Below are 13,778 nucleotides of genomic sequence, written 5' to 3'. Positions count from 1 at the left end.
CGGACACAAAAACTCAGTAGATTGTGGAATGATGCTACTCTACTGTAATTCAATACTATCGTCCGTTAGATCGGCGTTTAACAGACACAAAAACTCAGTAACCTGTGGAATGATGCTATACTCTATATGCTGTCATTCAATACTATCGTCCGTTAGCTCGGCGTTTAACGGACACAAAAACTCAGTAAATTGTGGAATGATGCTACTCTATTGTAATTCAACACTATCGTCCGTTAGCTCGGCGTTTAACGGACACAAAAACTCAGTAGATTGTGGAATGATGCTACTCTACTGTAATTCAATACTATCGTCCGTTAGATCGGCGTTTAACGGACACAAAAACTCAGTAACCTGTGGAATGATGCTATACTCTATATGCTGTCATTCAATACTATCGTCCGTTAGCTCGGCGTTTAACGGACACAAAAAGTCAGTAAATTATGGAATGATGCTACTCTATTGTAATTCAATACTATCGTCCGTTAGCTCGGCGTTTAACGGACACAAAAACTCAATACAGTATACCATGGAGCTATAAAATTGTATAGCTCCATGAGTATACTGTGGAATGATGCTATACTCTATATGCTGTCGGCGTTTAACGGACACAAAAACTCAGTAAACTGTAGAATGATACTACACTCCATATAATAGGCCTACTGTCATTTAATAATATCGTCCGTAAACTCGGCATTTAACGGACTCAAAAACTCAGTAAAACTGTGGAATATGATGCTATATAATACTGTCATTCAATACTATTGTCCGTTAGCTCGGCGTTTAACGAACTCAAAAACCCAGTATACTGTGGAATGATGGTATACTCTATATGCTGTCATTCAATACTATCGTCCGTAAACTCAGCGTTTAACGGACACAGAAACTCAGTAAATTGTGGAATGATGCTACACTCTGTCATTTAATACTATCGTCCGTTAGCTCGGCATTTAACGGACACAAAAACTCAGTAACCTGTGGAATGATGCTATACTCTATATTATGCTGTCATTCAATACTATCGTCCGTTAGATCGGCGTTTAACGGACACAAAAACTCAGTAAACTCCGGGAATGATGGGTATTCGAATGATGCATACTCTATATACTGTCATCTATCGCCCGTTAACTCGGCGTTTAACGGAACAACGCACTGAATAGTAAATTCGCGCTTGGTTGAGAGCAAGTAGGGGAATTCCCTTTTTTGCGACGCCTCCCTACTGCAAGAAGGCAATTGCACATTGTTTTTATATATTTATTTTATATATATACTGTATAAGTGTTTTGCCTATTACACCATTTAGGCCTAAATAGAAACAATAATTGTTAATGTACACAGTTTTTTTTTGTATTTTGTAATAAACATGACACCCTTGCAGCAGTATCACAGAGGCTGCCAAAAACACCGTTGTGCGTGTGTACATCGCATCGCGGTGATAAAAAACCATGTGCTTGCTAATAACGTGACGTCATATCGCCCAAAGTTTCATCCTCTGTTTTTGGACACATTCGAGGTCAGCGATAGTTAAAGTAATGATTTATTTACGTAATACAATAATTGTTAATGTACACAGTTTTTTTAGTATTTTGTAATAAACATGACACCCTTGCAGCAGCATCACGGAGGCTGGCCAAAAACACTGTGGTGCGTGTTGTACATCGCTTCGCGGTGATAAAAAAACCATGTGCTTGCTAATAACGTGACGTCATATCGCCCAAAGTTTCCTCCTCTGTTTTTGGACACTGCTACTCCTCGCGCGGCAGCTACAGTCAGTAAATGTTTTAGCTCTAGATAGACGGCGACCGGTTTCTATATTGTTTGGTCCATACCATCTCCATAAAGGCTATACATGCTGATACTATCGATACGACAGTCGGGGTTTTATCTGTGTTTACAATTTCGCCATTTTTTTTTTCGGTCAAGTGTACAGGGTAAAAAATAAAAAAGGAATTAACGTCAAGCATGCTAAACAAAAAATTAGTATATTATAGGAATGTTCTATAAGTTGAAAATGTTCAACAAAAATTGTGGAATTGTAGATGCTGATAATTTAATGTTGGGTAAGGTTGTTTTAACAGCATTTTTTTGCCGTCGAAATGACGGTTTACCACATCATCTGCAGTTTCAAGGCCCTTTCTACAGCAATTGCCGTCGATCTTCATATTATTATTAGATATTATTGTATTGAACTCTGTAATGTGTGGTGTGATATTGTCAGTACAAGGGTCCGTTAAATGAGCGTTTAACGAATATAAAAACGATCTGTTAGGTCGGCGTTTAACGGACGAAAACAACGGACGTTGTTCTTCCGTTGTACGCGTTAGATAGTAAATTCAATTTCATTGTACAGTATTAACCATGATACGCTCTGCTGAGTACAGACCGCCCAACTCATTAACGTTTTGCATATTATTAACGCATTTAAAAGTCTATTAACGGAGTAAAAACATTTGGGCACGCTCCCTAAGTACAAGCCATTGCTAGAAGCAAACAGCTGTATTCTGACCAAAGTGTATACAGAAGTAGACATTTTACACAATCATATTTTAAAGTTTTTCAAAATTAGTTCTCCATCCAAAGTTTGGCCACAAATATTCAACATGAAGCAGTCACCTGGCATTGTCAATATTTTGCACATTGTGTATTTCTTTACCAATTGGCAATGCTGAAACGGAGAGAGTTTTTTCTTTTTTATGGCGAATTTTTTCAAAAGAACGCCAATCGTTGTCCAACGACACCCTTAATGACATCCTTAGATTGAGGGCCGATAGGGACTACGATCCAACACGATACAACAGGGCCATTGAGCTGTTCCTATCGGTTCATCCTTCTGGGGAAGTCCGCAAACGTGCTCGCCGTCTAGATGGTCACGCCACAAAAAAACGGCGAGCTGGCGAGGACGGCGATCATGTCAATTGTATTTTTGTTCACTAAAAAATCAACTTTCCTTACGGCGCTTTTGTAAACAAACCGCTAACACGAATCACGTCATGTTTGGTACCTATCTGTTTGAAAATATATCAGCTACCATCATTTTTAACAACCTAAGGGATTTTTTTTAATCTGGCCAATGGAAATTGGTTTTATTAAGGTGTTAGGTTGCTGCAATTTCTAACAAGAATTTGTGAATCCTTGACTGTGATTGGCTATAGAGATAAATTACGCTCTCTGATTGGCTGATGCTCTTGTTTACGATGAAGCAGCATGGCTTCCATCGTAGTTTCTCGAATGAACGTTTCAACATTTTGTGAATATTTAGGAAGTTAATCGTTATTTTTATCCATATATTTTTTTAAATAACAAAAAATATAATATTATGTACCACACAGTGATATATTTTCGACTAGTTTGCCGTTATTGAGAAGAAAATAGAGAGTTTTGACAGAGAGTCTTGTCGCGTTGATAGCGGGCTAGGCTAGGCCAAGCTAATTGGCGTCGCTACTTCATTGTTGATTTTCTCAAAATGAAGATTTCCTGAGCTAGAAAGTCACTCGTATGTTTTCATTAATAACTATTCATAAATAAACCAATTTTAATAAACAACGGCTCATTTTAAAGCTTATTAAATATAAATTACGAATATATAAAAAATCTTAAAAAATTATTATTTCCGACACTACGCCGATTTTGTGATGCCATGCCTCATATTAAGATAAATTAAAAATTTTTAATAAAATATTTCTTACATTTGCATAATTCATACTCCGCCAAAATAAGTTGTAAAACAAAATTTGATAACATATTTGAAAAAAAAATGTCCTTGCCATTATTTTTCTTTTTCAATTTTTTAAATTACTGTGTTTAGAAAAAAAGTTACAGATGCTTTTTAGGTCCCAGGGGAGCAAAATAAACTTAGGGGTCAATGGGTTAAAGTGAATTATTGTCAAATGAGAGCAAAATTAGAGCAAAATCAGAGCTATGATGAACCTGGCTGTAACCACACTGACTGGTTGAGTTGGCATGGAATGACCCTGTGTGTGATTTAACCTAATTTTAATACTGATTTTATATTGTAAAGGCTACTACTACTTAGTAGGCCCAACTATGTCCTAGGCATACTTTTCTAAACTTACCAGAATAGATTATATTCAGTCAGGGTGCCCAGAATCAGTTCAGCTCGCTGACCGCACGCCCATGTGGTACCAATGACATACCGAAGTCCTGTGCCTGTGTACAAACAAGTTTACAACACTCCAACAGGCTTGCCCTGTTGTTCTTCTTCAAGCATAGCTGAAACACTCAAGTAGTAAAGTGTATACATGAACTAGAGGCCTATATAATTAACTTCTTGCGAATTCTGGTTGATGGACACATATGGACTGCATGATTGTAATTTGTCATGCTAGTCTCTTTAGTCTAAACCATAATGGTTCGCCTCTGCCTCATCCAAAATCTACAGCGCAGTCAGTGGGTGTGACTGTGATGGGGAGGGCATAAATCATGTAAGTTGGTGGATAAGTTGTCTATGGGCGGCTATCGACCATAATAAGTGAAAGTTTGATGGGTTTTTTGGTCTTTGTGGCTTCATTACAATCAGGCTTGTTATGGTAGGGCCTGCTTTATCAAATTGAAAAGTTACGTTTTGCATAGGCCATATTGTTTTTGAAACAACTTCCATATTCGATTTATTATGTGTTCATGATGTATAAAACACAGAAATAAGAAATTTATTTATGAGTTTGCTATTTTGTAAAATGTTTTCTTTGGTTTGGATACGTTTATTACACATTTATTCTTTACATTTACATACAACTAATAAATATTATTGAACGTTGAATTTTCTTATGATATTTTATACACATTATATTTTATTAATTATAAATTAATTTTAATACAATTATTTCAACTTTAATATTCTTTGCTTCTAATACTTTCTTACATAAAAACAATGTTGATTCAACTTGAACAGTTATGTGACGTCTTTCTTTTTATGGAAACTTTCTTCAGACTACTTGGATCGTTTTTACAGTATTGTTTACAGTGTAAAAAGCTGACAATGTTCAAATGTACGCTAGGCTATAAGTACAGAAGGAGTATGCAGAAATATAATTATACTTCTCAAATAAATACTTTCTTTCATTCCTCGGAGCATTGCTAGTTATATTAACAATAAATTTTTATAAGCAAAATAAATGAACTTAGCAAGGTTAAAATTATATACTTTCTTTTTTACTTGACATTAATATAAAGGACATTGTAATAAAAAATGAAGCTCGTTTTCGACTAAATTATTGAAACAAACTTTACAAAGTCTTTCCTTTTGGCGTTCTTTTCCATCTAGTAGAGCAGTTAATGACATGAGCTGTGCATTTTATTACCAAAGCATGAAACTTGGCACAAAGTTTCTTTAATGTATATAGATTCAAAATATCGGGGGGTGCCAAGTGTCCAACGTCCGGTATGGCGGCCATCTTGATTTCAAAATGGCCACCATAAAAACAAAAAATGTTCATATCTTGGCAACTATACACATTAGAGACTTAATTCTAGTCTCAAATTGTTCACAAACTATATATTTCTATTTGCTCTAATAAAAATTTTTGTCCAAAAATGACCGGAAATGACGTTTCTTTCAGTTTGACCTTTGACCTCGTATTTGTATATCTCTGGAAGAAACGTCATTTCCGGTCATTTTTGTACGAAACTTTTCATTAGAAATAGAAATATGTGGTTTGTGAACAATTTAACACCAGAATCAAGTCTCTACTGTTTATAGTTGCCAAGATATGAACACTTTTTGTTTTTATGGTGGCCATTTTGAAATCAAGATGGCCGCCATACCGGACGTTGGACACTTGGCACCCCCCGATATTTTGAATCTATATACATCAAAGAAACTTTGTGGCAAGTTTCATGCTTTGGTAATAAAGTGCACAACTTGGCTATTTTTATGGCGCTAACTGCTCTACTAATCGTCCTTTTTCAATTTCGAGGTCAAAACACCCAATGTAAACTTAGTTATAATTTGTTTACTAGCAGTTACTCGTGCTCCGAACGGGTTTTTCTACTTTAATGTGGTTATAGACTAATTCGCATGGGAGGAGTAAGTATAATAAAAGCGCACCCGGCCTTTCCTGATAAAAGTACTCTGACAACACAGATAATTGCATCATTGGAGTGGAGTTGTGGCTTGGTGGTTATGATGATTGGCTGCCACTCCAAGGGTCCTGGGTTCAAGTCCCGTCACATGTCAGGATTTTTTCTAAGGACCAAATTACAACTCCACTCCCAAAGACTTGTAATAAGACTTTGTTTATGTAGAGCATCTTGTGTATATGTTTGTATTGTGAACCTCTGAGGGTCCCTAATGATCAGCAATTGCTGGATGGATCACCCTCATTAAATATGGTTTAAAAAAAAAAAATAAAAAAAAAATCAAGAAATCAAATTCGGAACTATTAATATAACGGCCACTGATTTTGTTGTAGATAGACGAAGTATTCTTTCAGTTTGAAAGAATATCTGTAATCTAAAAAATGAAAGCAATACTGGATGTGGAACTTTATTCTGTTAAGACTTTACGAAAATAAAAGACGCTAAAGAAATATTGTGATGTGTGAATATTAATCTATGGTGCGCATTAAAAAGTGACAACGTGCATGTGCAAGGAGGACAGGAAGTAGATGAGAGGGACATTCACGTTGAACTCTGTCAATCAGTTGGCAGTTTAAAAGTTTAAAATATGAATTTATAGAAATAAGATGTAAGCCTAATGTAATAATAAATAATAAAACTACAGCTGCTTACGGACTTGAAATCAACACAAAAAAGTGCGCGTGGTGATGGTGGTCGAAATTACATGATGCGCGGACACTAACGAAAGTATAAAATACCAAACTATATATGGTTTTTTGTGCAACTGCATCAATAACATTTTCCCGTTATCGCGGACCATTATTCAATGGAATGGCACCACGCGCACTTATATACAACGTCATACGTTCACTGGCACGGAAACATGTCGTAGTGCACGTCCTCTTCTTAAAACGTAAAGTCCCTCTTTATAGTTAGGACACTACTTCCATTGTATTTTACTAGGAAACAAATCTGTGTTTATCTGTTTCTCATTTCATATAATGCAGTCCATCTGCTTTGTATTAATTCAAATTAATTTTTAGATGAGCTTATTCGAAACGTCATAACAGCAGAGCAGAAAAAAAGATTCAAAGATCCAAATATTAGACCACCGGTATGGAGAGCAGGTAAATATTATATTTCAAAGATGTTTACTGATCCAATAATTAAAACAGCTGGAGAAGACAAAGCACATCATTTCAAGAATTAGGATATCTTCCAAAATTCCAGATACTCGTATATAAAGTATGAAAGGGGAAATCGATAAGACAACCTTACTTCAATATTTATCTTATAAGAATAGTGGGCGACCGATACTACAAACTGGTTTTACTTAAAAGCTTACATGAAAGTAAAAGGCTTCGATACAAAAGAATAAAACTCTATTGCAAATATATATATTGAACAAATACAAATACATACAGATTATATTGACATGCCATCAATTATATTGCATCACCAAACACATTAAATGATTCATGAAGCGGGATATCATAATACTGTACATGTATTATCTTTTCCACCTTGGGCAAAATATATTTTGGTACAGTTATAATGCTAGCATTGTATATTAGTTTAGATATGGAGTTTTAATTTTCTTAGTTTAGTTTTCCAAAGAACGTAAGATTTCTCCTCTTTCATAATCTTAAGATATTTTCTAAAGAAATAATCTTATCGTCGCATTTTTTCTTTTCACATAATTTGTTATCGTATCCAACATAATTTCCTAGAAACTTTACAGGTTTCTTTGTCCATGTAACATTACATGGTTCTGACATATTATATTTACTCGCACCAATCCACATACCATTTGTTTTTCCTTTGTTCAATCTTAAACCTGATATTCTACAGAATAGCTCAATCTCATGTAAAAAACAATTCAACGATTTTTATCTTTTGTAAAGATGATAGTATCGTCTGCAAGCTGAGCTATCTTAACAGTACATTCTTCATCATTTATTTTTGGCAATTCAATTCCCAACTACCAAAATAAATAACAAGGCCGATAAAGGACACCCTTGTCTTATTCTACATTCCATCTTAATGCTTTCCGACATCCAACCATTATTTACCATTATACTTTCTGTATCAGTATATATTACTTTAATCCATTTAATAAAAGAAGGACCAAATCCTAATTTTTTTAGCGTTTTTAACATTAAATTTCTGTTTACCGGATCAAACGCTTTTGCAAAATCGAGGACAATTAAGGCGCCGGGTTTGTTTTTGATATTAGTAAAAGAAAGTACTGTTATATCTTCTACAAGTCTTATATTTTCACCACCAAACCTTCCAGTAATGTAAACTTTTTGATCAGAATGTATTATAGTTGATATTAATTTTTGTAATCTGATTGATAGAACATAAGCTAATATCTTATAATCTACATGTGTGTGAGTGTGATAGGTCGCCAGTTTTATAACTTCTCTCTTTGTCCACTTTTGAAAAGGAAATGAATTATACCTCTCCTTTGTGAATTGGAAAGTATATATTGTTGTGATAATTATAGTTCAGAGCTGTGCACAGCATTTCTTTTATATGGCCCCAAAACTTTCTGTTACTTGCACTGAAAAGAGGATAGAACTACCCCTGAGTCCTGAAAGCCCTGCTATTCATTTATGGCGGTTTTATTTAGCCTGTTGCAATTACTTTTATTTATATCTCTCCAGCCACTGACACCCACGGAAGTTTAAGTAATTTTTTTACCACACTAAAACGGTGTTAAATACAACTGTCATGTCGATTGGTATAGAGATGCTTGTGACGATACACCGTCGTATACGATTTTAAATTGTTATCATCATCTCTAGGTGGGCTCTAGGCATGTAACGCCAAATTTGATTTAGCTGACCAATTTTGGACGTCAAAACTGGGTTAGGATAAAATCGGTCATGGCAGTAGGAATTTTTTGGCCGCCAATACCCGGGCCAAAGTGATATGCGCATAATATAATCATGTTTATATCATTCCAAATTTGAAACGATAAGATGAGGAAATCTGTGAGAATGAGAAAAAGTAGCTCCAACCGAGATTTGAATCCGGAACCTTCTGCTTGATATGCAGATGTCCTAACCATTAGACCACTGGGACTCGATTGGATAGCGACTCTTTAACATTCTCGGCGTGGTTACGGCGTGCATAGTACAATTGAGGGACTAGGCTAGTGCTGTTCCGCCGCCGTACCACGCCGAGAATGTTCAATTACAAAAAATCATTTAATGAAGAAAGAACAATAACTGTTACCTCAGAAAGTCTTGTAAGAAATATTTCTTGTTGTATAGGCCTATTATACAATCTGAATGGCCAGAATAGCCGCCCATACTACACTAAAAATGCAGAGCTGCTGCACTAATGCTTTGCATGCTGCACACGGCGGCATGGCATCAATAAAGATAGGTTTATTACTGTAGTAACTTTGATGGCACACAGTCCATCCGATCCCCAAACCACTTGACCACCACATTGCAACGACACAACCATCCAAACAGTCAATACATTGGACAAAGAATAAGATGGTATATCGTTGCAACGTGCTGCTACTGTAGACATACGTCACTCTACCATTATTAATCAGCATTCATCCATCATATAGGCCCTAGGCTAGGCCTAGTAAAAAAAAGTGAAGTGAGATGATAGATGACAGTAGGCGGCTACCTCTACTAGCTAGGAACAACTGAACTAAACTTTTAAAAAGCGGCGAAGATTGAAGGTGAATCAAGGTAAATCAAGAGTATTTCTTAACTAACTGACTACTAGATTATTATGGGGTGTTTCGAAAGCAAAAAAAGTTACGACAACATTAAAATTATATAGACTTTACTCATAAATAAAACAGGAGATCATGTTCTAGCCTACTAACCATGAGAAACATAGGCCTACCTAGGCCTAGTCTTTTATTTCATCAAAATTGAACAACCCATTATTTATTTTTATTAATATTTTTAAAGTTGTGTATAGCAAGTTGTATGTAAAAGATACGATTTTTGGCACTTTTTAACCATTTAACACATCTCAACCATTTATAACATTTATGTTTATTATTAACACTTTGACTGCCAAACACGAAGATCTTCGTTTTTGGAAACACAACGCTTGACTGCCAAACACGAAGATCTTCGTTTTTCGCGTTTTTTAACGAAATCCGGTAGATAGGTTAATTGTTGGTATATACTATAAATATGAACACTATATTCGGTCTGGACCGTCAATATTTCACAATTTGAAAGTAACTAATCTGGTTACGAACGACTGTCAAAATGGTACCTGTCGAAATAACAAACACCGCGCATCACAGTAGCGCGTAGAGTGATGGCTTGGCGCATTGTGTATCGGTCGCGCGCTAGCTATGCCGCCGAAGCATTACAAAGGTTTTTGTGGATTGACATGTTTGTTTGTTATCTGAATAAAAAATAATGGAGTCATTTTCAATATGAAGTATTTAATTTTATTATTGTATGTATACCCTAATTGTTTTGGTGTTTTACTGAAAGTGACCGAGTTTCACGAAACAAACTTGTTTTGAAATGGTATGAATATTATCATCAGTTTACTATCTAGGCTAGTAGTACTAGGCTAGCCTAGGCCTAGTCGTAAAACGGTTCCGGACCAACTTTAGGCCTGGTTAACTAGGCCTGGTGTCTTTACTTTGTGGATTTTGGCGAAACATTGATGTAAGATTTATGATTTATAAAATGTAATACATTTTTCGATAGTGATAACTTGTTTTTATAGGCCTATCGGTGCCGTGTAAGTAACTTTTTTGTTGTTTGTTGATCTCACCGGGCGATATTTTCATATTGTGATGTCTTGCACAAAATCGTGAATATCTCGACTTTCTTGCGCGAAACTACGAAAAACTAAAAAAGTGGGTTACATTCATTTTACTATTACGATTTACATATTGCGATTTAAAAATCGTTCTTGGTACCATTGTAAAGCTAAAATCTTTCTGATTATTTTAGTCTAAATTACATATAAATCAGATCACATACATGGTTTCAATCAGCTTTAATAAAAACATCGAATTGGGCTGAAAACGCTGGCGGTGGCAGTTTCTAACTGGAAAAACCTCTGGCAGTCAAAGTGTTAATGGGGCATTCCACAGTATTTGGTCCGTGGGTTTAAAAATTTCATTTACTGATTTTGATGTAACTCTGGCAAAGAATATATATCACAAGAATGAGTAATCCGCGATTTTCCCTGTAACAGTAATATTGTCCATGTGGTAGGGCGCCGCCATAAGTGAGGATGTATACAACTTTTTGTGACGGTTACACAAATCTAACGCAGGGTTTTCATGATAAAAAATGTTATCAACTACATGCCAACATCATGTTAAATGCTGTTTGGATATTTAATTGTTTGTTTCATGCAATTTATGTAGTAAAAACTGCCGATTAAACAATTCGCTTCATCAACCGGGCGCTACTTGGCGTGTTGTCGTTTTCACGAAAGATAGTTTAATAATATTTCTATATTTAACTTGTTTCTGGTAAAACAAATAAATGTTAATATTGTATCATAATTAATAACATGTATTTTATACTAAATGATATCATAAAAACAATACTTAATTTACCGGGCGTAGATTAGTACGCGGCAATGGTAAAGAATAGGCCGTGCTGAGTAACGCTTCGTTGATTTTTGGTGTTGCTGTTCGGCCTTTTTTGTGAACTAATTTAGCATGGCAGTAAATAATTGTCTGTAGAAGTAAATGTACACTAGTTTGTTATTAAATATGTATTATAAAATGTTTTAAAATTGCAAAATATATTATCATAATTCTATTTAATGTGACATGTATAATATCTATTAAATCTAGTCGTATTTAGTCTGTATACATCCGCCCTTATGAGGGCAGGCATCACTCTCTGTTACAAATTTCTCATGTAAAAATCGCAGAATATTCACTCTTGTGATATATATTCTTTGCCCTTGGCCATTTCTCAAAGTAGACATGTTGAAGTTTATTAAGTAACATTTTGTTTATTTTTCTGATATTTATTTTTTAAGTTATTGAATATTAAATATGATATATTATATATTTGACATTATGGCGGGACATTTTTAATCCTATTTATTTCATAAACTATGTATCTTATTACTGTTTTTACACAGTACACAGTACAGATAATAAATACTGCAACATTTGGATGCGTAGACTACGTTTTGTACGTGTGGCAACTTCGTAGGTTTCGCGTGGCGTAATTTACGCAAGCTAACCCAATGTTCAGATTATTGTGTACTGTGCTGCATGCACCACACACGGAATTAGTTAACGAATGTGAATACTAGTTTTCATCAAATTTAAAATGCGAGTTAATTACTGTGAAGTAATAATAAATGTATTAGTATTAATTACTGTGTGTTGTGTTAAAATGGGACATTTATTTTTAAGAAAGAAGAACAAGCGTACATCTATCGGCCAACGTACGTTAATGACGGCGGTCGTTGTCTGTTGTATGAAATGGCCTTCGACTAGGCCTACTGTAGCTAGCTACTGTACAGTAGCTAAAAAGGTAGGTTTACCTACCGACAGTTTAATTTTAGGTATGCCTAGCTAGTACTTGTAGGCCTAGTTAGTAGTAGTACTGTATGATAATCCATACGTTAAATATGATACATGGCGTGAAAATGTGATTCACTTTGTGAATAGTATTTCCCAAATGGTATAGGTGACAGGATATTTCCTCGATACGACAGTTTTCATCGTGTAGCTGCTGTTTACCCACGTGTGTGTTTCGCGCAGTAATACTCTATTGCCTGAACTATGTTTGTTTACTCGGCTGTATAATAAACGATGTTTCGTTTTAAAATTGCGTTTAAATGAAATATTACGCTTATTTAGTACTATGGGATAATATGGACTGTTTAAATACTGTAAATGTCAAAATAATAGAATACAATACAAGTACGATATATTATTTTTGTTCCAACGGAAATCGAGACGGATCACTGACTCCATTCGTAATTCATTCGCCCAGTGTGTTTATATCCACGTGTGTATGATCCGTGGATGGATACTCTCTCTGAACTGTACTTGTTATGTTTTGTTTTTAACCTTTAATTTAGTGAAGTTGAACTTTTAAATAAAGTCTTGCATATTTCCCAAAAAGCTTTGGGAAAAAATCCATTGTTTAAAAAAAAATACATACGCCAACAAAATTACAATAACACAACAAATATGAATTTGTTCAATGTCAATAAATATAAATTTATTTTGATAACAATGCTGGCACATCTTTATCCAATATAACTTATAGCATTGTAATGAAACTTCACCAATACAATATTAACCATTTGATGCAGCCCCAAAAGACAAGAATATACATATGTGCATAGTTTAATTAGTGTAAATCAAAGCTTGTCGCATGTAATGGGGACACCAAAACACAATTATTCAGTTACAACAACTTTAATTAGAATTTCATACAAAAATGTGTATATTGTTTGGATTAATTTTCATAACTTTCAGAAATATTATGAAAACATTTTTTAACTTTAGTTGCATTAAAACTTTTAACATTCAAATTTTAAATATTAAACTGCATAAAAATATCACTTCCATAGTACAATATTGTAATGTAATACTAAATTAAATTAAATGTAAAAATAAACTAAATTATTCAAGTGACATTGATTTAAAACTGGGAAAACTGACTGGCCACATTATAGGTTTGCTTGTCGCGTGTAATGGGAACACCAAT

This window comes from Antedon bifida, chromosome 3 (assembly GCF_963402885.1).
Source record: "Antedon bifida chromosome 3, ecAntBifi1.1, whole genome shotgun sequence".
In the NCBI taxonomy this organism is placed as follows: domain Eukaryota; kingdom Metazoa; phylum Echinodermata; class Crinoidea; order Comatulida; family Antedonidae; genus Antedon; species Antedon bifida.
The sequence above is the reverse complement of the archived record's forward strand: the minus strand, read 5'-3'. Positions refer to the sequence as shown.